General features: G+C 39.9%; 1 protein-coding gene and 1 pseudogene across 2 annotated transcripts in view; one reads left to right on the top strand and one right to left on the bottom strand.

Annotated features, from left to right (window-relative positions):
- Window positions 1–23,366, bottom strand: part of RNF220 (ring finger protein 220) — a 214,097-nt gene that overhangs the window by 177,559 nt on the left and 13,172 nt on the right. The gene's annotated exons all lie outside the window — the stretch shown is intronic.
- On the top strand, window positions 3,446–3,819 carry LOC105297177 (annotated as a pseudogene).

Genomic DNA, 23,366 nt, shown 5'->3' with positions numbered 1-23,366 from the left:
CAAGCAAGACTAGGGGCAAAAGACAAGTTAGAAATCTGCTGCTATAATTCAAAACATAGACACTAGCAGCTTAACACAAGGAAGCAACTGGGGTGGCATAGGGTGGGGGCGAGACATCCATACAGATTTGAAAGATACTTAGGAGGTAGGCACTATGCGGAGTGTTTTACATAATTACGTATAGTTCTGACAGCAAATTATAAAGTAACCCACTTTTCAGATGACAGTCAGAGATATTAGGCAACAAGCTCAGGATCACATGGCAGTAACTGAACTGTTCATGAATCACAATTGGTGTGACTCCAAAATCTCTCTTCTTTCCACAAATAAAATATGCCACTGTACACATCTTGGTTCTCAACCAAGATGTCAACTGTGAGGAATATAGTAATTTCTTACCACTAATAATTAAAGTTTTGAAGTTCAGAAAATTGATTTTTTAGAAAATATAACTAGGAGCAGATCCAGGTTATCACTACAATAACGTCACCAACGCACACTTTCATTATGATATGCTTTCTTGAGGGGGAGAGAAAGAGGTGGAGGCAAAGCTCGTGGACCAGAAATTACATCATCATAGGTTTTGTCTAGGACAGAGTGCCATGTGCATAAATGTCATCCATTGTGTGGTGTTGAAAAGTTTTCAAATGGTTACTCCAAGGAACAGGCACTCTTTGAGCAAAGAAAATCTGAGCGGGGCCATCTACAAGGTCTCACTATAACAGAGACAAGCTCTTCAGACAGCAGACAGCGATGCTAACCAAAGGAGAATCTCCTAGCACTGTGTTCCTTAGATTTTCATCTTTCCAGCCACACTCACATGTAAATTTTAATCCACTGCAGAAACTTAACTTTTTTAGATAAAGGACAATATCATATAACGGATTTGAGCTCTTTTTCCATATGAATGGACAAACTAGGCTTTTCCCATTTTTACTTTTATAGCTTACATTTTTAACCCAAGCGTAAAATTTTATGTTTCTTCTTATAAAATTTTGCTTTGAATTAGTTTGAGCCTCAAATTTCATCCTCATGAGATGGATGTAAACTAGAATTATTTCTCTACGAATTTAATACTCATGGCTTCTATATTCCTACTCCAAATATCACTTTAAAGCAATTGTTGTTTTCTGAAGTTTTCAGAAGTTATTCATTCATTAGACAAATGTCATTGCATGCCACCCAAGCACCAGGCTCTCAAGGAATTCACAATCTAATAAGGAAAAGACATCTATCACAATAATGGTAATGATATTAATAACAATTCCTACTATTTACTACTGCCTGCTCTGTGCCACTGTGCTAGGCCTTGAGAATAAAAAGAGGAATAAGACATTTCCCTGCCTTCAAGAGCTTCCCATGCCTTCAGAGGACTTATGTACAGCCTGATGGGAGAGGCAGGTACAATGCAATAGAGTAAACAGGTGCCTTAATAGAAGTAATAATACATAGCATATTTAGTAGAAGGATAAAAGATGGAAAGGTTAATGAAAGATGAGAGAGAGGGTTGGAAAGGTTTTGCAGAGGAATTTACCTTTGAATTGAGCTTTAAAAAGGTGAGTAGGTATTCTCCAAATTAAAGGCAAAGGGAAGAAAAAGAGTAACTCTGGCAAAGGCAAATGTAAAACAGTTTTCTGTGTTCAAGGAACTGAAAGCAGTTTAGTAGAGATGGAGGTTACAGTAGATAAAGAGGGAGGAGGGGGCAGAGAGGATCCCACGAGAGCTGAAGCTTGTTAGGCAGGGGGCAGCTGATGGAGGGGTCTTATATGCTGTGTTGTCCAGGGGGCCACGAGGAGTCATTGAAAAGTTCTGGGAATTACGAACACAGGGTTTGTCTTAGAAACAGAACTCTGGTAGCTATACAGAGGATCGAATGAAAGGGTTTAAGTTTAGAAATAAGGAGATCAGTTAGAATATATAGGATATATTTATAGAAGATATTCATTTAAAAAAATGGTCGAGTAGAAGGAATATACTAAGCTTATGTGAAGAAATCAGGGAAGAGACTACCCAATAGAAAAATAAGCAATATCCTAAACAGATTCTTCAAAAAAGAGAAAAATTTTAATGGCCAATAAACATATGAAAAGGTGCTCTACCTTATCAGTAACCAGGGAAATGTAAATAAGAACCATACTAAGAAATCATTATATATCCACAACACTGGCAAAAATTAAAAAGTCTCACAATACCAAGTATTGGGGAGAAAGTGGAGCAACAAAAACTCTCACGCACGGCTGGCAGTGTAATGAATTAGTAGAAGCTCTTTGGAAAACAGATTTTAGCCAGCAATTCTACTCGTGGATTTCTACGCTAAAGAAATGTGTATCCTGTCCAGCAAGATACATATAAAAAATGTTTATATTAGCTTTTTCTCATAAGAACCAGAAATTAGAAATAACCTAAAATGTGTTTCGCCACTAGAATGGATATATGAATCGGGGTATAGTTATACAATGGACTATCACACAGCCATAAAAATGAATGAACTCTAGCTACATGCAATAGTATGGATGAATCCTACAAGCTTAGTGATAAACAGAAGAAAAGACAAAAACAGTACAAAAAGAGCAATTTCATCCACATAAGCATCAAAAAATGCTAAACTAAACTATATTTTTTAGAGATGTAGTAAAATTGTAAAGAAAAGCAGAAAAATAATCATCATAAAAGTCAAGATAGTAATTATCCAAGTAAGAGAAGGATGGATTGTAATCAAGGAGAAGCATACGAGGGGCTTCTAAGATGATAGGAAGATTGTTTCTTGAGCTGGGTGTGATTTCATGAGTGTTCACCATACAATTATTTGTTTAACTGTACAATATGTTTTGTGAACCTTTCTCTATGTGTATATTTCATGATACAAAAGAAAAAATTAATGTAATTGGGGAACAAACAAAAAGCACATTAACCACTGTGAACTGCTAGATGTGTTTTTAAATGAAAAGATATTTGGTCTGAATCCTGATAATTTCAAATCTCAAATTTTTATCTCAAAATTGTTAAATTGTTCAATGTGTTCTGAACTATTTAATATGTCTTGCTTCCACAGAGTGTGAGAGTAGAGTAAGAAGATATTTAGGCACTTGTGTAGGAGGGTAGGAGCAGAAACAGGATGATTCCTAACTTTCTGGCCAGAACAAGTGAAGAAATGGTGATGCCATTTCCTGAGATGGGTAAAACCAGTGAGGAAGCAAGATTATTTTTAATTGTGTTTGTTTTTAAAGAGGAAAGGAGCATCAAGAGCTCTCCTTTAGATTCTTTTTTAAAAGACATAATGCTTGAAATGTCTTTTAGACATCCAACTGAAGACAACAGGTAGGCGACTGTGCACACCAGTGTGGAGCCTAGAGAACAAGGTCATAGTTGGAGTTATAATTTTGGATTCCATTAGTATAAAGACAGTATTTAAGGATTCCTTACTTTCCAACCTGGGTCTGGCAGAATGGCTCCTACAAAGGGTGGCAAGAAGGACTGTTCTGCCATCAATGAAGTAGTGACCAGAGAATACACTATCAACATTCACAAGTGCATCTATGAAGTGAGCTTCAAAAAGCATGCTCCCTGGGCACTCAAAGAGATCCGGAAATTTACCATGAAGGAGATGGGAACTCTAGATATATGGGCATTGTCACCAGACTCAACAAGGCTACCTGGGCCAATGGAATAAGGAATGCCCTATACCATATCTGTGTGTGGTTGTCCAGAAAATATAATGAAGACAAAGATTCACCAAACAAGTTCTATATGTTGGTTACCTAGGTATGTCTGACCACTTTAAAAAATCTACAGTCAATGTGGATGAGAACTGACTGCTGATTGTCAAATATTGTTGTGAAACTGGAAAAAAAGTATTCCCTGACCTAATTCTAGGTTTGGTGCTATTTCTGTGAGCTACGCCATGTACTTATCCCTCATAAAATACTTACCTTAATGTAACATATTTGGTTTACATATCTATGTTCCCCACAAGAACTATGAGCTGCTTAAAGATAGAAGCTGGGTCTTGTTTACATTGGATCCTGATTACTTAATGGTTCATAGCATAACAGGTACTCAGTAAAATTTGTGGAATGAATAAATGAATGATGAAATGCTGCTAACTCCTATTATCATGTCTTAATTATTCTATGCACTACATTCAATAGCGTTCGCAAACTTCTATTTATTAAGTTTCTATCTGCTACCCTATCATTTCCTGCACTGTTCTCCACAAGTATCTTACTTCCTACTTTTAAGGTAGAGTCCAATAGCATCTTCTCCTCCTCATCCATTTAAAGTTTTCTCTTCTTCCACTTTTCTTAGATTTACTGTTCATCTCCAAGGCTAATCCTTCTATTTATCTCTTGTACATCCTCAGATTTGCATCCCTCATTATTCCTGATCCGTATAATCATACATTTTATCTTCCCTTTTATTCATTCATTCCAGCTCAGAGATATGGTAAAGGTACCATATTCACACTAGAAAATACTAGATATTAGACTTAGGAAACAGGGCAATCCAAAGTTCACATTCTGATTGTAATGTTCTCTTTAATATCCTGCCAAGCATAACTTTCCCTGGTTCAGAAATGCCTGGAGCTGTGACAGCAAATTAAAGGCCTCATTCCCTATGGCTGTTTAGGGCTGGGGCAGGCATGGCTTAATATACTCTTCTCTCAACTGCTGGGCAAGCTGGGATGGCACTAAGGCAAGGACTTCCACCTTTAACTGGGCATCGACACTTTCTTTCCTAAGATAATAACTAGGAAGTGGCTACCACAATAGGTTCTAGGTCAGGAGATGAACCAAGTCATATGTTCTGATGCTCATGAGTGCCCCTGACAGATTTGGGTTCTTCAAGACTACTGCTCTTCTTGGCAATGCAGTCCTGGTTCTGAGGGTTGGCCCCTGGGCAGAGCTCCCCCTTGAATTGGGCTAATGTCAAGGTCTCCAGTGCAGCTGAAGGAGTTTCTCTTTGAGACTCAGGAAACAGGAGGCCTAAGCCTCCAAAGGAAGTTCTGCCTCTAAGCTCTCTCTTGTACTTCCAGGCTGGGTCCCAAGCTCATCCATGATTAATACTCCCTCAATAGAGGAAGTACCAAGTTGAGGAGTCTAAGTTAGAATCCCTTCCATCCTGATCTAAGAGATCACTCAGTAGAGCTTTCTGTCATCTATTGAAATGATACAGGGGAAGAGCGTAGGTTTTTGGCATCAGGCAGGTCTGGCTTTGAATTGCAACTCTGTCAATAACTAGCTGTGTGTTGGTCAAATGTCTTAAGTACTTGGAGTCTCAGCTGCATTGTTTGTAAAATGGAGATAACATCTACCTGTAGGGTTGTTATATAATAAAACAAATGTATTCCCCTGCTTCCTTCTACCTTCTCTGTAACAGGGTAGGAACATCAGCACCAATAACAGGGTCAGCTTTGACTAAGTCTCTCCATTCTTTGCTACATCCTCTTCATCTTTTCCCACTGCCCTCCTTGGCACATTATGTACCTGCTAGAGTGAACCCTTTTCAGTTCCCTGAATACATCAAGCTCTTTTTCCACTGTGCTGTCCAACAGAACTTTCTGCAATGATGAGAGTTCTGTACCCGAGCTGTTCACTATAATAGCCACTAAGTCATATGTGCGTAGTTTGTATTTGAACTGTAGCTAGTGGGACTGAGGAAATAAAATTTTAATCTTATTTAACTTTAATTAACTTAAATTTAAATAGCCCCCGTATGGCTAGTGGCTACCATAACTTAGTTTTAAACTGTAGCTCTTTGCATTAGCCATTGTCTTGTATGAAATGTATTTCCCGACTCTTTACCTAACTTCTACTCAGTCTTCAAATCTCAACTTAAAAACATCTATTCTTCTAGGATGCATATCCTGAGACCTTGGACTCAGTTAGTTTCCCTTTTGTTATCTTCCATAGCATTCTCTACTTTTCACCTATTATATCTCTCACCACATTTTCATTACTGTCTGTGTTTTCCATTAGGATGTAAACTTCATCAGTTATCTTGGATCCCTGTGGACTTCCTCTCAGGTCTGATGCCTCTTATCTTCCATTTGAGTGGACATCCACAGGAGCTTAGGATTCAGACTTTTTCCAAGTTAGGGACTGTTATCTATGAAAGAACAACTGCATATTTTAATTGCTTTAAGGACTGATTGGGAGTGGCCTTATACCTTTCTAAGGATAAGCTAAAAGTCAGAAACTAAAAAGGAAAGAAACGATAAACTGCCTCATTAAAAATGAAAAGTTTCTGTATGTAAAATAAACAACAAAACCCCACCATAATATAATATATAATATGTCATAATATATCAAGACAAATGACAAACTGGGGGAAAATGTAGAACATATATTATAGATAACAAAATATGAATATCCTTCTTATAAAAAGAGCTCTTAAAATAAACAAGATAAAGATGGACACCCCATGGATTAAGGACATAAACAGGTAATTCAAAAAAGAAGATAAACTAATCTCGATAAACATTAAAAAAAGTTTAATTTCACTAAATAAATGCAGATTAAATAAACAAAATACAATTTTTTGCCTATTAAATTGATAAAGATTTAAAAGCTTTACCATAATGCGTTGATAAGAACATAAAGAAATAGGTAATCTGGCAACAGGCATAAAAATGTTAATATGCATACTTTTTATTCAATAATTCTTCTTTTAGGAATATAGTCTAAGAAAATAACCAGACACTTGACAAAGGTGAACTTACAAGGTTGTTCTCTGTAGTGTTGTTTATAATATTGAAAAGCTGGAAACAACGTAATTAGACAACCAGAGACTGGTTAAATAAAATGAGACACATTCCTGCAATGGAATACTAAATAGCTATTAAGAGTGATATGGATCTATATTTATTGACATGGAACATTATAATAAATGAAAAAGTGAAAAACAAAGTCATAGGCTAGCATGTTAGAATAATCCTACAAATATTTGTCGTTTATCTATCTACTTATAAAAAAGAATCTGAAAAGATACATGCCAAAATATTAGTGGTTCTCTCTGTACAGATGTTTCATTCTCTCTATTTAAAATCATGGCAGAGAGCCAGTGAAGAGTCTTCCCCGGGATTCACTGGTGTGAGTTTGGTGTCCTCTCAAGTGAGTCACAGGAAATCTGAGAAGTACCCAATACTAGGTTTTCCTGGAAGCTCACTAGAAACTCAGACCCTACCTACCTTATTCACTGCTGTTATCTCTGGTATCTTGAATTGCTTGACACATAGTAGGTATTCCATAAATGTATGTCAAGTTAATGAATTATATCGGAGCACCAATTTTACTTCTTAATAAGCATATTTGAACGTTATTTTGATAATTTAAACCCAGAATGCAAAATTCACAAAAATTTAAGATAGAACAAGATTCCCAGATATGTTATACTTCCTATACACCATTACCATGCTGGGGCCAGAAGTTTATTTTCTTCTGTCATTTGTGTACGTTTCCAGAAGAGTTTGAGAAGCAGCGAATAATGTCTTTGTGCCAGACCCTTCCCATTCCCTTATGAAGCAAAGTATTATAATCCCTAACTCACAGATGAGAAAATGAAGGCTTACAATTGCTCAAGGTCACGCAGTTAAAAAGCAGGAGGAAAAAATCCAAATCCAGGTCTGTTTTCTCCCAAACTCATCTGTGGCTTTGAAAGGTACAAAATAAGACAATGAAAAGGACATTGCAGGTCTGTGACAGCTAATGTCCGCGCTTCTTAACAAGTCACCACCACTTAGCCCTGAGCTCCTATGTCTAAGAGATGCTTTTTCTTGACCCTTGGAGAATCCAGAGGATGATTTGTCACCAGGGTTATTAGCATTTCTCCCTGGATATCGACAGCTTGTCTTTCCTCCCTCCAACCAGTGACTGATTTCTTCAAATGCTTGCCAAATACAGCCCAAGTCACCATGGTAAACGTATTGACAGAATCATATTAACAGCTACTGAGCATTTACAGGGTTGTAAGTTATGCAGGGAGAAAAAAGATAAGAAAAAAATACAGGGAAATAAAACAAGTTCAATCAGCAGTGACAATTATTTATTTAGAAGCTGCTGGTTGGAACAGTTTTTAAAATATATTTTAATTGCTAATTATGGTTTCTTCAGGAAAGTGGCCTCAGAGTTGCTTCTCCTTAAAGCTAATCATTAATATTTTAGCTGCTCAGGTCAGAAACTGTTTCATAAACAGCTGTGTCTACGCAGTCGACTTTAGCTTCAGCTGCTCCCTCGGTAACAGAAATTCTACTGTATTGGTTGGTTTGCTACACCAATCCCAAAGTCTGCTAGTCCATTTACCATAAGGCAGCAGACATTTAAGCTCTTATTTCTCTAAAGATTGAGGCTGGTTCAATAAGCAAAATTCTGCTCTAAGCCACCAAGACAACTGACAATTTTTCAAAGGAATGACCTATCTTTTCTAAGTTAATTTACACCTTTTATTGGGGGACATAAGTGTTGCCTTAGGCAAGATAGAGAATACAGAAGAGTTTGTTTTCAGTTTCTAATTCCCTGGGTACTCCTATGTGAACCTTATAACAAATAAGGTCAGCCTCTAGGCCCAGGAGGTACTCGGGTAAACAAGCACAAGCACGAGGGCACTCTGGGGTCCCCGTGAGTGAGTATGTTTTGGCATAGGCGTATCTCCCGTGTTTCCAACTTCACATGCTTCTTAAGGAGAATCTAATCCTCACAGGAGAATTTAATCTGTTCATTTGCACACATCTCATCAGCATCCTGCTTTGTTGAGGACTGTTTGATGTCCCAAGGAAAGGACTTCGAAGTTTTTTAAAGCCTTTTTGATGTGAACCAGAAAATCACGTTTTGTCAAGAGTGCACTCAACTTGAACCTCAAAAGGTTCAGGACTCAGAAACCACACAGTTCAAGTGGGATTTAAACTGGGCGAAATCACTTCCCTATCTTCCCCCCGCAAGTCTCTCCCCGGGCCTTTGTGCTAACAGTTTCTGTACACTGTTGGGTATTTTTTCTTTCTTTTTATTCTCTTTCACTCACACATATACACATATCTTGGCAAGAAACTCTTAAGAAAAAATATATCACTCCCCAAAGAAGTACCTATCTGCCCACTAAAAAAAATAAATGCAGCTCTACCTTCATGGATTCAGAATGGTCATTGCTAGGACCCCAGAGGACCGGGCTGCTCTAGGTGAGGGTCAAATGATTTACAGAGCCAAACAGCTATGATTGCATCCTTAATTGAGGCATTTAACTAGGTACAAGACGAAAGCTCCCTATGCCCCAGGGAGCTTTTGCAGAGAAAACTGGAAACTTGCTTAAAGGAGTAAGTACTTCGTGTATGAAGGAAGCACATACCTTAGGACTTCACTGTTCCAGTTGGAAATGAAGCGACAGGAGAATGACTCCTCCTAAAATCAGGGGGAAGAACTGAGCTGAGAGAGAATGTTCTAACCCTAACTTCCTCTTTCCAAAGCCCCTCTTCTTATTTGTTTTTTCCTCTTTAGACTCAAAAATCCAGTTACTCAAAGGCCAGCAAAGTTTAGATCCAGGAGAATCTCAATTGTGAATCAGTCCAAAGTGTTCCTGATATCCTAAGGAACACCGGATGCCCTGTTTCCCGTGGCTGTAACCACATCAAAGCTTCACTGACCACTATCTCATGTCCTGTTAACCATAACAGTCACAGCTACTGAATAGCTACCGTGGATCGGGCACCATGCTATAAATATATTATCTCATTTAATTTCTTCAATAAAACATAAAGGTGAGGCAGTTCATTCCCATTTTGCAGACAAAGAAATTGGGGCTCAAAAAGAAATTGTTGTCTCAAAGCAACACCGCTAATAAGTGCCAGAGCTTCAACTAAAGTTCAATCTGTTAAACTCCAAAGACAGCGCTCATGGCTTAAAGCCATGTTGTTCAACACCTGCTCTGTTGCAGGTTTTTATTTTAGGCACTTAGTATTTTATAAATTTATTTATTGGGTATTTATTAAGTACCTACTATGGGAAAAGCATTGTGGATATTTCAAAAAGTCTAAGACACTATTCTGCCCCCCACCCCCACTGTGACTACTGCAGTGGCCTTTTTACACTGGTCTTTTACTAACACTTACCCGACTTCAATCCATTATTCACACAGCAGCCTGAGTAATCTTTTTAAGTGATAAATCACAACATGGTACTGCTTCCTGTTTAAAACACTTCATGGCTCCCTGTCGCATCTAGGATAAAATCCAAATTCTCCATGATCTAAGAGATCTGGCCCCTCTCCAGTACACCCACTGCCACGTTCTCTAAGTTCAGGCCATCCCAGTTCTCAGACCTTCTCTCTGCAACCCAAATGAGCCAAGATGCCCTCCTCCCTAATCCTTACGTGGTTATCACCTGCTCATCATTCATAATTCAATTCAAACATCGCCACCAGGGGCCTATCAGGCATATTTTACACAGCAGATCAATTTTTTGTGACAAATAAATAATCATGTCATAATTCTTTAGTTTTAACGTAAGTAGTTAACAATTTTAAAAGAATGTTTTATTTTTAAAGGTATCCTAATTTAGTAAACTATTTACTAAACAAACTAAAATTTGCACATAACAAACAAAATTGTCACATCCTACAATTCACACTTAAGAAAAAATATATCACTTTGTTTCACTGTTTCAAAATTTAAACACAAATAAGAACTCCAAGTAGTTGCCAAATTGAAATAACTCAATTTATGTTTCTTCATTTTATTGTTTATTTTGAATCTACTGCTCACATGCAGGAATACGCAGTACTACAGGAGTTGGAGACAGAAACTACACCCTAAGTGAGCACAGGTGCTTCTGAACCGTTTGGCACTTACAGAGCGAACCAAGTCTGCAGACATCAGGGCCCATGGTATAACTGGAAGTTCTCCCAATTCTTCTTTAAGGAATACAATGTTTGTTAAAAAATAAATAATAGAAAATGTGCTAATTGGAAACTTACATATGTATTATTAAAACTCAAAAGTAACCACAGCAATTTTCTAGAATGCAGATCAACAAAAGATATTTTCGGGGAGAAATATCTTATAACCGAAATTGTTTAAAATTGTTAGCACATGATGTTCTTAAAAAGCAGACCAACTTTTAGTTGACTGTTGTTTTAAAATTCCTCCACAGACTAACATAGCACCTTGCTCCTTTTGCCAATGCACATACTTCACTCTCTATCACAATAAAAAAAATCGTTAAGTGCTGTGATATGGGGAAACATACAATACGATGGGAACAAAAATAGAGTAGAAGAAGTAGGAGCAGAATGATGGGAATATAATGTCTCAGAAGCCAAGGGAGGGAAATTCCGAGAAGGATGAAGTCATTAGTGGTATCCAATACTACATAGAATCCCTCCTCTGAACTGGATGTCAGGGCCAACTGGGAGCAAGGCCCAGAGATCTCCCTTTACTATTTGGGAAGGTAAAACCAAATCTGCTTTTCTCTTGCTGGCATGCAAATTAATAGGGAAATTATTTATACTCGGTCTTAACCATTATTTACTGTCAGAGGCAGAAAGACAGATGAGCACTATCACATTGAGCCAATGGCAGGTTTGTGTTCTCTAGACCCTAACCCTACAAAGACCTCGGCCAACGGCCATGGCCAGCCTTGGCGATGCACGAAGAGAGGAGACCCCACTTAGATGATGGCTGGGGATGGAGTCTTCTGGCCTGCTTCTACTTGGCTGTCGTGCCACCTTGAAGGAAAACCCTCATAGAAAGGGCCACAAACAGAGCTGGTTAAATGGGATCCCACTTACCCCTCACATCTCCTCTCTCCACCTCATCTTGCTCACTTGAAGAAAGTAGCAAGAATTCGACCACTTTTACGTCTCTTTTCATTTTTAAAAACCCTTCGCTATATAGCTCCCAGAGCAGGATGAGTCTGTATTATTTGAATGGTAAAACTGAAATAACCATCGGTTAACCTTTTCACAAACAAATTCAGAAGTAAAAATTAGTTCTGTAAACAACAACAACAAAAATCACACATTTCCCCAGCAATTGTGACTATACATCCTATCCCACTTGACCATTTGGAAAAAACAGAACCAATTAGTAAGAAGGCCCTAACTCATTTTTTAAAACCATTACATAGTATTCTATTATATAGATGTATCATAATTTATTTGACCAATTCCCCATCGATGTACATTTAGGTTGCTTCTGTTTTTTCAAATTTCTATATGAACAATACTATAGAGTATATATATCTTTAGGTTCTTGACCAAACATATGTAGGATTAAATACCTATAGTTGAATCCTATCAAAAAATATTTGCATTTAAAATTTTCCTGGATAGCTTTTGCCCAATTGCCCTCTAAAAAAATACCACTTTACATTCCCATCAACTATGTGTACATGGCCCCATTTCCCCATACCTTTATCAACAATAGATATTAAACAAATTATTAATAATTCCTTAAAATGCTTCAAATTTTCTGTCATCTTCCCACCTCCACCTTCTTTCCTTCTTTTTAGCTTTCTGGTTCCTTTTGGTTTTCTTCCTGCCTTTCCTGCGAAGACCCTTCTGTACTTTTTTTTCCTACACTATACTCTTGATTCCTTTCCCTCACTTCTCCAACCGCCTCGTTTTTTCTGCTCACAGATGTCCCTTGCAGTTTCTCTGCTGCTCAATATCATCCAATAAAAAAACAGACACTCTTCTGCTCTCCCAACCTGTTGGCTCTCCTGAACCAAAACAGAATGCTAATAGGCAAATCTGAAAATCTTTAATCTGGGTCAAAATAGCAGAAGAAATAAATTTATCTTGGTGAAACTCTGAAGAAAAAAAAAAAAACACCAAGAAGAAGTCTGCATTGTTTCCTTTATTAGAATTGAATCTGTTATTTTATATTTTACATTCCACACCTGGATTTCTTCCTTTTGCATCAACAGTTCATAATTTTTATTCATTTTCTTTTTTTGGAGCTAGAATTGGAGCGGAGAGAAAAGTTGGGGTGGAAGGAAAGAAAGGAAAAATTCATAAGCAGCTGACCGAAGAGCAGAAACAAATGGGCAGAAAGGGTAGAGGTGAGGAGGCAAATCGCAGCTCAGAAAAAGAAGCCAACGTCTTACGGCCTCTAAAAAAAGTTCTTTATTTTAGCTTCGTTACCACTCCCTTCATTCCTGAGCTCTAAAAACAGAATCACAGGGCAGGAATAGGTTGGAGGGTGGGGAGGACTAGAAGAGGAAGTGAAAGTATCCTATTTCTCTAAATGCACCCCCCCCCACCCCACCCACCAACTTCTTATCCAGCAAAGCTCTATCCACCACCAAGAATCAGCTTAATAGAATAAACCACTTAGGGCTGAGGCTCAGAGAAAGTCAAAGACCCCACAATCTCTTTGCCTATTAAGCTTCTTAGAAGTTAGAATGCTGCTAAAGAAAGTGATATTATGGCCAGCTACTTAGAAAGAACACGAGGATGCTAAGTTGGGAAGAGGGAGGCCAGTTTGGGGGTTTATGAGCATCTATCGTTAACTAAAGATGATGGCGCAGGGGGTGAATACTGGAGTGGGAGCAGAAGTAGCCAGCTGTGAGAATGAGTGCTCTAGTGAGTTTGGATTAAGAAGAAGGGTATTTGTAGAGTGTACAATGGGACGTGAATCTGGGTAGGGAAAAATAGTTTTTTTCTTAGAGTAAAGGGGAAAACACAGTCTTAAGTTTCATGTGAGTAATTAGAAAATAAGCAAAATAAAGCAACCTGCAACAGTTCCTTCCTAGCTCAAATGTCCCAATGACTCTAGGCATTCTGCCACTTTCTTATCCTCTCTCTAATAAAGTTGGCAAAGTAAATGGTCCATAGGCTTACTATCTTAGTGGCTGGCAAGGCTGAGGCAAAGAACAAGACTAGCCATGCCCTTTATCACGAAATAAAGTCCTGATGGTTCACTGTCCTTCCCCAGGTAAGAAGTCAGTGTAAAATGCTAGTTATTTCCACCCTATGCGTTGTAGCATAGTTAAAAAGGGGGATCATCAGATGAGCTCTAGTCATCTTTGCTCCAGCCCCCATTTAACTGAGGCCAAGAAGGAAAGATAATATTATAGGTACCAGCTTTAGAAAGACCTGTCACACACTGCATAAACCCCGTCAGAGATCAGGGCTCGCCAGAGTCATTGTCCCTGTAATGTAATCGAGAGTAGAGGTGGGGGTCAGGGCCTGGTTCAAGAGACTTCGAATCTGTGCCCAAGCCCTAATAACAGTGATTACAGCTAACATTCATTAAAGACTAACTTTGTGCCAGGAACTGTCCTTAGGACTTGTATTTTAACTCATTTAATTCTCATAACAGCCTTAGGAGATTGGTACTAGTGCTAGTCTAGAAAGACCAGATGCATCTATCCTATCTTACAGAGTTAGCTCTTCTTAAACGGCTATATCATAAAGTGCTGAGTATCTCAAAAACAGGCACTGCACCACAGAGAGCACTAGGAGGTAGCAGATGCTAAATCATCTTCCCCCTCCCATCAAAGGGTATATTTGACAAAGTTGGTTTTTTCAGATCATAACTAGTAAGTTCCAAACAACACATTAGGTACTGGGAACAGAGATGAATGAGACACAATCTCTACCTCAAGGAACTCACAGTGTAGGTAGGGTGATGAAATCTTGTGGCTGGGCCAAAATAGATCATGCCTAAGGACTGCCACACTACATAAGACTCCTACAATTTCTTTGAGTATGGACACAGCCTGACATACATACATGAAGTGCTGAGAACTGACACACAGTGAGCAGACATATGTATCGTTCCTATTCTTATTACCTCACAAATCTGCCCCATAGGCCTCCCTCTCCTAGGACTGTTCTCCTTCCTATTGATTCTAAAGCCAGATTGGCTGTGTTTGAATCACATCTCTGCTATTTCTTGCTTTCGTGGCAATGGGCACATTACTTAAACACTCTGTGACTCAGTTTCCTCATCTGTAAAAAGGAGATGATAACAATACCTATCTCATAGGAACTTTATGAGAGTTAAATTACCTATAAAGCACTCAGAATAGTGCCTGACACATAGAAAGCACTCAGAAGGTGTTAGCTATTCTTATAAGAAGTAGTGCTTATGCTCCTGCTTTTGCCCGCAGTCATTTCACTTGCAATAAAAAGACTGAATTTAAATGCGTCTGGTATGGTTAGTTTAAGGATAGGAAGTCTCTGGAACTAAATAGGAGGAGAACAGTTCCCCTGGGAAGTTGGAGGAATAACCCTGGAACTTGTTAATTAAGATCTTGTTAATGAATCTGCTTGTTAATGGTCTATTAAATAATCACACAGTGAAGTTTACGCAGAAGTAAAGCCTTCTTCAAATGCTTGCTCTTTCCAGTCGTCCTGGCCCAGCTCTGACTTCTAAAGATCTCTCCTAAGGGCAAGCCCTTCCAAAGCCTTCCAAATCTGACATGGCCCTCTTCATCTTGTCATACTCGCCCACCCGGAGAGCATGGCTATTTTTGCAGCCTAGGAAAGGTCCTGAGGCAGAAAGCCCCCTTCATCTTCATGTTGCCTGTCATTTCTTAGGCTGAGGGATTATGCCCCTGAGCTAAAACATTTCCCTCCACAAAGTAAGAATAGAGTCACTGGCCCTAGAAACTGAAAAACATAAGGGTGCTACAAACTTTGCTGAGAGGACAGGCAGAGGGTAACATTCCTTTCAACGGGAATCTGGTAAAATAAAATTTCAGCTGAGATGTTACAGATTTGTATAGACAGTGGCTTGCCAACCTACTTCACAAAAAGTCTACAAAAACTTTTGTCTCAGGCCACCTAGGAAAATAATGCTGCAGGGAATGCAGATCCTTCTGGAGCCCAACTTCAGGGAGGAAACAGCATGTAAGAGGGCTCCCTCTAGGTTGGCTGTTTAGGTATTTCATAAACTACTTTAGTGTCCTACGACCATTCTTAGAAGTTCTTGGGAGGGGATAGATATATTGTAGTGTGTGTGTGTGTGTGTGTGTGTGTGTGTGTGTGTGTGTGTGTGTGTGTGATCTGTGTGGTGTGTGGGGGGAAGCATTTATACAGTTACTTTTACATTAGAAAACACATCTGTATTATCTTTTCTGATTCAACACTCTGTAAGGTGCAGCAAGGCTTATTCTCCAGCTCCCATTTTAGATATGAATTACTAGGACTCAGAGAAACAAAGTGGCTTACCCAAAGTTACACAGCTAGGAAAGGACAAGCCAGAGCTCCTGGCTCTGGGCTCTTGTTGTATCACTGAGCTGTTCCCAATACCTCTATGTCTAGTCATCACTTCCCACTTGTAAATGTGCCAAGAGGTGCCCTGCCCTGGGTGGTCCTTCAGACTATATCGAGGTCAGTAGAGTCATCTGGCAACGCTGAGCATAGTTCAGCTGAGAAAATAATGGTCCTGGGTTCACTTATTCTCACAAGTACTTTTGAGCTAGGTGCTACACGAGGGGAAACACTGGATAACTGCACAAGGAGACAGACATGGGCCCATGGAGGAGGAATAATTAAGCAAATAATACAATACAATGTGATGAGTGTTTCAAAAGAGGTAAGTATGCTGGGAAAAGAACGCCACCCCTCAGTCCACAGGCAAGGTTGATGAGAGCATCCACCCACTAGTGTACAGGTATCTGAAGCCACCAGAACCTACGAGCAGATTCATTTCTACTCACTGGTAGCTGCCCCCAGAAGGGTTAAGGCTTAAAGCAGATGGACAATCTGCAGGTGCTGGTGAGTAATTCTGCCACTGAGAGATTCCTCTAACCCTCCAACCCTTATTTCTTTACAAATGAGCATTTTAGCATAAGAAGAAAGCTTAAGGGCTGGGCAAGAGGAGAGAGGAGGCTGGCAAAAATCCCTCTCCAGCCCCTTCTGGGCAGTATAACAGCCGTGAGAAGACACACTGGCTGGGGCCCAAGGAGTACCAAAGCGGAGCTGGCCTCCCTCACATCTGGCTAAGCACCACGAACCCCTCCACTGGGCCGCCTCATAATTACAATATTGCACCAAGAAAGGGGTGGTCTGTGCATATACAGTCAGCTGATCAGCAATCAGAGAATAAAACAGAAAGGACCTGAGGAGGAGCAAAGACAAAGCGGGGGAACTAGAGACACCTGGACAGATCTGACCCCTGACAGGAGACTGGAGAAGGAAGGCATTGTCAGGAGCAGGTGCTGTTTCTTTACTCAGACCGTTCCTGGGTTCCTCAATGGAATCTCAGCCTTTTCCTCTCTACTCGCCTAGTCCTAACTCCCCTTCGTGCAGGGCCATACTCTGTGAAATCTTCCCTCTGAGACTTTCACCCGAGATGAGTGATTCCTAAACTTTAAGGAGCATAAGAATTACCTGTTTACTAAATCTACAGGTGTCCAGGCCACATTCCCTGTGATCCTGATTAGAGAGTCTGGTGTGGGCCCTGGGAATCTGCAAAATAAATAGCATTCTCTACCCTGACCCCTCCACTACTACCGCAGCTGATCCGGAAGCAGGTGGACCTTAGATCACATTTTGAGAAACCTAGCCTTGAAGATTACTCCTCTTGAAATCCCAGAGCACTTATGGTCCGTTATTACATATTATCATATATATGTGTGGAAATATATATATGGGAATATATATGTATATCCTCTAACTACTCACCTTAACTATAAGACCCTTAAGAAGAGGAAGTCTCATCTCCTACTTCTCTGACAGTCCGGCAAACAGCACAGAGCACAGCGCTCTACACACAGGAGCTCAGGAAATGCTGTTGATGTGGAGAGATGATGACGATAAGAGACCAGGGGAAGGAAAACCACAAGAGGGATGGCAGAGTATAGAGGCCCCAGCTGGAAGAAACTGTTTTTAGTATGCCTGCATGTGCCAGGCTGGAACAACAGTTTGCTTCTCCTTTTTTTTTTCTTCTTCAGTAGTATTGGCATTACACCGCCTATCCTCCCTCATGAAAGTCAAGCCTGAGCAATGCACCGCCCACTGGAAACTTTGCCAAGAAATCCGGCCAAGAATCCGGGTGCTATGTGGCTTAGTTTAATGGCTAAGGGAGGGCTCTAGGCTTTGAGACCTACTCGTCTCTGTGCAGGACAAAGTATAGAGCTCAGCATGAACTTCAGTAAAAAGACCAGCGTCCTTGATCTACCTCACTAAACATCCGCAGGGTAATGACTCTCCTTCATTTCAACAAACATTTCCTGTGTGTCTACTTTGTACCAAGCATGGTTTTGGGTGCTCATGGGTCTTAAGATGTCCTATGTCATTGGAGAAAGTATTTGATAGTGACTTTATCTTTAGAAAGTTACTGTAAAAGCAAGACTCTATAGAATGCTGGGCCCCAGAACCACATAAGCACAAAATGGACATTCTCAAGAATGCCTGGCTATAGGATGAAGTACTATAGAGATCTGAAGTCAGGCCTCAGGCCCTGGCAGAGAGAAATTCTATTCTTACTTTACTGCGAGCAATCGTTGGCAGTTCTGCAGTTCTTTCTTCCACTCTCAGGTGCTATATTTTGTCCAGAAAAGCGAATGGCCACACCTAGCCCCTTTGAATAAGTAACTCCTTGATTTTCAGATATTGGCTTACAGGTCACTTGCTTAATTATTCCTCCTCCATGGTCCCATGTCTGTCTCCTTGTGCAGTTATCCAGTGTTTCCCCTCGTGTAGCACCTAGCTCAAAAGTACTTGTGAGAATAAGTGAACCCAGGACCATTGTTTTCTCAGCTGAACTATGCTCAGTGTTGCCAGATGACTCTACTGACCTCGATGTAGTCTGAAGTATCACCCGGGGCAGGGCACCTCCTAGAACAAGGCAGGTACTCAGTAAATACCGGTTAAGTGATTAAATGGATTAATGAGTGCATCACACTCTCTTCCAAGATGGAAACAGAATCATGCCTCATGTACTCTGTTACAGTTTTATCCACAATGCCACCAATAAACACCTAAGACTAAGACGAAGCAGTGCTATTCCTTCTGTGGTATCACTCCTGCATAGCAGTTAAACTGAGGCTCTCGAGATCACCCCAATACAGACTTCAGGTGGCATGTGACATGATCAAAGATGGATGCAATGCTCCAAAGTCAATATAATGTCACCAAGAGCCTGAGAGTTATACCAGCCATAAGCCACAATGCCAGCTCTGTCACAGACTTGACGGTAAGATCTCTTAACAAGTCACTCAACTCATAGACTCAGCTTTTTCATGGAGAGAGTATTAGGCCCTTCAGCAGCAGGTACTCTCTTTCAATAAAGAACAAATGGCAATAAAAAGAAAGCTACCCACACCATGATGGGAGGTTGGAAGAAGAGGACAGCATTTATAGTTAGGCATCTCTATGGTTAGGAAAGGGTTAAGCCCACCCGTCTGTCTGGGGATCTCTTACCCGTAAATCAGCCTTGACTGCTGCTCAGTCTGAATGAAGCCCCACCAGGTTGGCCTGTCAGGAAGGAAGCCCATGCGTCCAGACTTTTGTTGTTCTAAGGATTTTTTTTTTTTTAAATTTTACTGCTCAGGAAGGAAGCCGAAGCCTAGGCCCTAACTGCAGCCCTGCTGATTACTTACCCTCGCATGCGCTGCTGCCTTACTTCTCTATCTACCACTTAGACCCAACTCTCCTTTTGGCATTGGGGCCTAAATCCCAGACGTTCCCCTCTTACTTAAAAACTGAAAATTAAGACAGCATTTCCCTTCCTACCTCCCATACACCTTTGTGTCTGTATGTGGCAAGGACTGAGGATTGGGAGAGAGAAGTGGGTGCTCCATGATATAGAGACATTTCGTCCCCCACAGTGACCTGAACCCCTTCTCTTAAATGGAGCCCATAAAGGAAATGATAGATATTGAGATATTGGACAACTGGCCTCTGATGGCTATTTCTGCTACACACATACATGAACAGAAGACTTTTCAAATATGAACTACTGTATTTAAATAACAGTCTCAAATCCAAGGTCCTCAGGCAGAGGGTCGGTCTCTCTCATTCCCATCCTCCTCCTCCCACCTCTTCCACTGACATGCAGAGTCATTCTCTAGTATTTCCAAGCCCCATAGGGCTTTCTCTCTACAAAGAGAAAAACACTGAGTTTATTTGTGCGCTGAGGGTAATGGACAGCCCTCTTTTACTCCTAGGAGAATGCACACAAACACTGTGGAAGAGGCCCATCCCCGCCCAACCCTGCCCTCCCCTTCCCCTGCTAATCCCTCCCCAGCAGTCCCCCCCTCCCTAGCTCAGTCCTGCTGCTGTATTTCTCTCCTGACCTACAAGGCCCCTTCAAGCCCCATCCTAAGCCTCCCCCAAGCAGAAACAATCCATCATGCTGTGGGACTGTGACACGCACAGATGGGGGAAGGTTCACAGATTTCTCTTACATAAGGCAAGAGGGTAAGTGTCTGTAAAACTTAAAACCTAAGGACATACTTGAAACTCCAGGACTTTGAATTCTAACACTAGTCAAATACCATTACAGCAAATCTGATTACATACAGCCCAAATCTCTATCACACACAAATTCTAATGGCCCATTTATTTCAAACACTATCTGATAATGCAAAATTCCAAAATAAGAAAATATGATGAGATTTAGATTTTCTAACCTGGGCCACTGCCTAGATATCTAACCTTAGTCAAGGCCCTTCCTGACTCAAAGAGATTCAGTGCCTTTAATATTACCTTGCTTCTAAATAAAATGAAGAGAGAAAGAGGTCAGAGGGACACCAGGGCTAATCCTGGTGGATGGATAATAATGAAGGGAAGTGAAGCAGCTGGCTATTACAGAAAAGGGCTCTGAGCCTTTCTCCCTCCCTCTTTCCACATTGCCATAAGGCATGTGAAAGGATCCTACATACATGTAGCTATTAACGACCCTGTGTTTGGCTACATCAGCGCTTTAACAATGAACACTATACCACCAGATTGTCTCTGAAATAATAATAGTCATTACATATTAGTATGTCGAGGAACTGTTTAAGCATTATCTGTGTATTTAATTTCATTCAGTCCTTCATAACAACCTTTAAGGTTGTGTAATTCCCACTTTACAGGTGAGAATACTGAGGCCCAGAAAGGATAAATAATTTGCCCAGGGTAACAGAGCAAGTAAGCTAAAGGGTCAGGATTTTACTCCAGAGGCTGAACTCATAACTTCTGTGTTACATTGCCTCCCCACTTTTGATCTGAAACGCCTTCAAGCTGTGGCTCAAAGGGACAAATAGAGAGTAGTTATTCTTCTAACATGTATTTTTAATACAAGGCCACTCCGATTTGGTTAATTCAAACCCCAAAAAGCAAGGTTAAATGAGAGCAATACAGGATTAGCTGGCACCTAAATGGGAATCATATACCTAAAGATAAAGCAAAGGTCTCTCCAGGGCTAGCCCTTTCCCCCTCCCTACATCTTTCTGACTGCCTGCTGCTCTAAGATGGATGCAAAGCCATAAGTCAGCCTGCAAATGAATTTCAGTGGAAAAAGACAACCCTCATCTGGTGAGTCACACTCAGGCTTACTGGGCTTGATTTCTCATGAGACTGTACCAAAAGGTTCCTTCTTCACACTTGCAGCTCTAGACTTTCCTAAAGCCCATGTCTGCTGAACAGAATGTACTGGATGCAGCACCATGTCTTCCCTACCAAAAACACAACTTGCATTTCCTATAGGTCATCTTCAATCAGAACACATTCTACAGAGAAAATTGACAGTAAAATGTCTGAATTGCCAGATAGTTATATGTATCTACAAAACCCCCATATCACTTGTCTGTTTCCAGCTTTAACAAGGATCTAAGAAGAAACTTTTTTTTTTTTTCCTAAAATACACACCAAAAGAAGATCTGTATTTGTGGACTCCATTAAAGGGGATGTTACGCTATGAGAAAACATTTGAGAAGGGTATAGACTTCAATCTTAGGTTTCTACAGAGAAGAGCAAATTTTAGATTATTTAAGTTATGAAAGAGTTTTTGGTACCCAAAATTATCAACAAAATAAGTCTATATTTGAGAAAGGTAATTTCACTTATCTCTTAAAAAACTCCCTACCTATTTTTGTCATCATCAAACCTCAGGGCATAAGCAAGTTCTTCCTTTCTTTCTGCACTCCTCTACACCTTCGGCATGGCACAGCCTTATACTCTCCAGTGCAATACCGAAGAGTGGCAAATTGATGAAAACGTAAAGTTAAAATTAGATCATAATCACCACCATCAACTTATTCAATATTCAACTACCACTTACTGAACTCCTCAATGTGATTGGCATGAATGCGAGAAAAAAAAATTTTTTTAACACTAAAACTAAAATGTGATTAAGGTAATAGAAAAGTCCGATCCACTGGGTAATGCTGGAAGGGAATAAATTACTCCTGTTTACTTAGCATCTACCAGGTTTACTTATTCATACCACAGCCTATCATTTCTCCAGGCCTAACCCCATAGTTCCAATTCAGGACTTTTTCCTGGAAAAGGCGTAAGAGACAGGCTAAGCAGGTGAAAGTTCTTTTACAGAAAATTCTCCTCCTTGCCCCAAAGATAGAGATATTTATAAATTCCTACCCTATAGCACACACTTTGAGGTTACAGAGGATAAAAACACACTGTTCAACCACAAATGCCACAATTTAAATTGTATTTTAATAAACTTTTCAAGGCATTTAAGCTGATATATAGCAATAAGTTATCCTTAAGTCTGCAGTTCATCGCTTTTTAAGAGGGTAAAATGGCACCGGGAAATGTTGTTTAACTGTTGGAAGAGAATATTCAAATCCAAAAATTATTGTTTTGTTGTTAAAATCATGTGGATTTTACAATAAAATGTTTCATCACTCCAAATCCCAAGTATTTCTAAAGAGTACATTCCAACATGTGTCGATATTGACTAGACGAATGTGGTAAATAAGAGTTAAAAAAATATAAAAAACCATTAAAAAATAACTCTATTAAATGTATTATCACCCCAAATCCTGAATATTTACGAATACATTTCAACGTTAGCTAATATTTATTAACCAGATGGGTGTAGGTAATAAGGGTTAAAAATAAGAAAAACCAATATAAAAAATATAATTCTATTTTTCAGTTTCCTTTTCCCTGCCTAATGAGGGAAGGAGCTGGGGAGTGAGATCAACTTTTGTTATTTGGATACAATGTGTGTTTTTTGTTTTCAAACAAAAAAGGGCCAACAAATAATCAACCTGGGGCCACTGACCGGAAGGCAGCCCCGGAAAACTTCCCGTGGGAAGAGTTCCAGAAATTGCTCGGACTTTAACGAGCCCCGCTGTGCTGGCTGGGAGCCTCAGACAGTCAAAGGCGACCGCGACTCGCCTCGCCCGAATACCAGCCATCCCTCAGAGTCGCGAAGGCCTGGACTTAGGAAACATTCCCCGAACGTTTTACAGATT

The sequence above is a fragment of the Pteropus vampyrus genome, unplaced genomic scaffold (assembly GCF_000151845.1).
Source record: "Pteropus vampyrus isolate Shadow unplaced genomic scaffold, Pvam_2.0 Scaffold135, whole genome shotgun sequence".
Classification (NCBI taxonomy): Eukaryota; Metazoa; Chordata; class Mammalia; order Chiroptera; family Pteropodidae; genus Pteropus; species Pteropus vampyrus.
The sequence above is the reverse complement of the archived record's forward strand: the minus strand, read 5'-3'. Positions and strand labels throughout refer to the sequence as shown.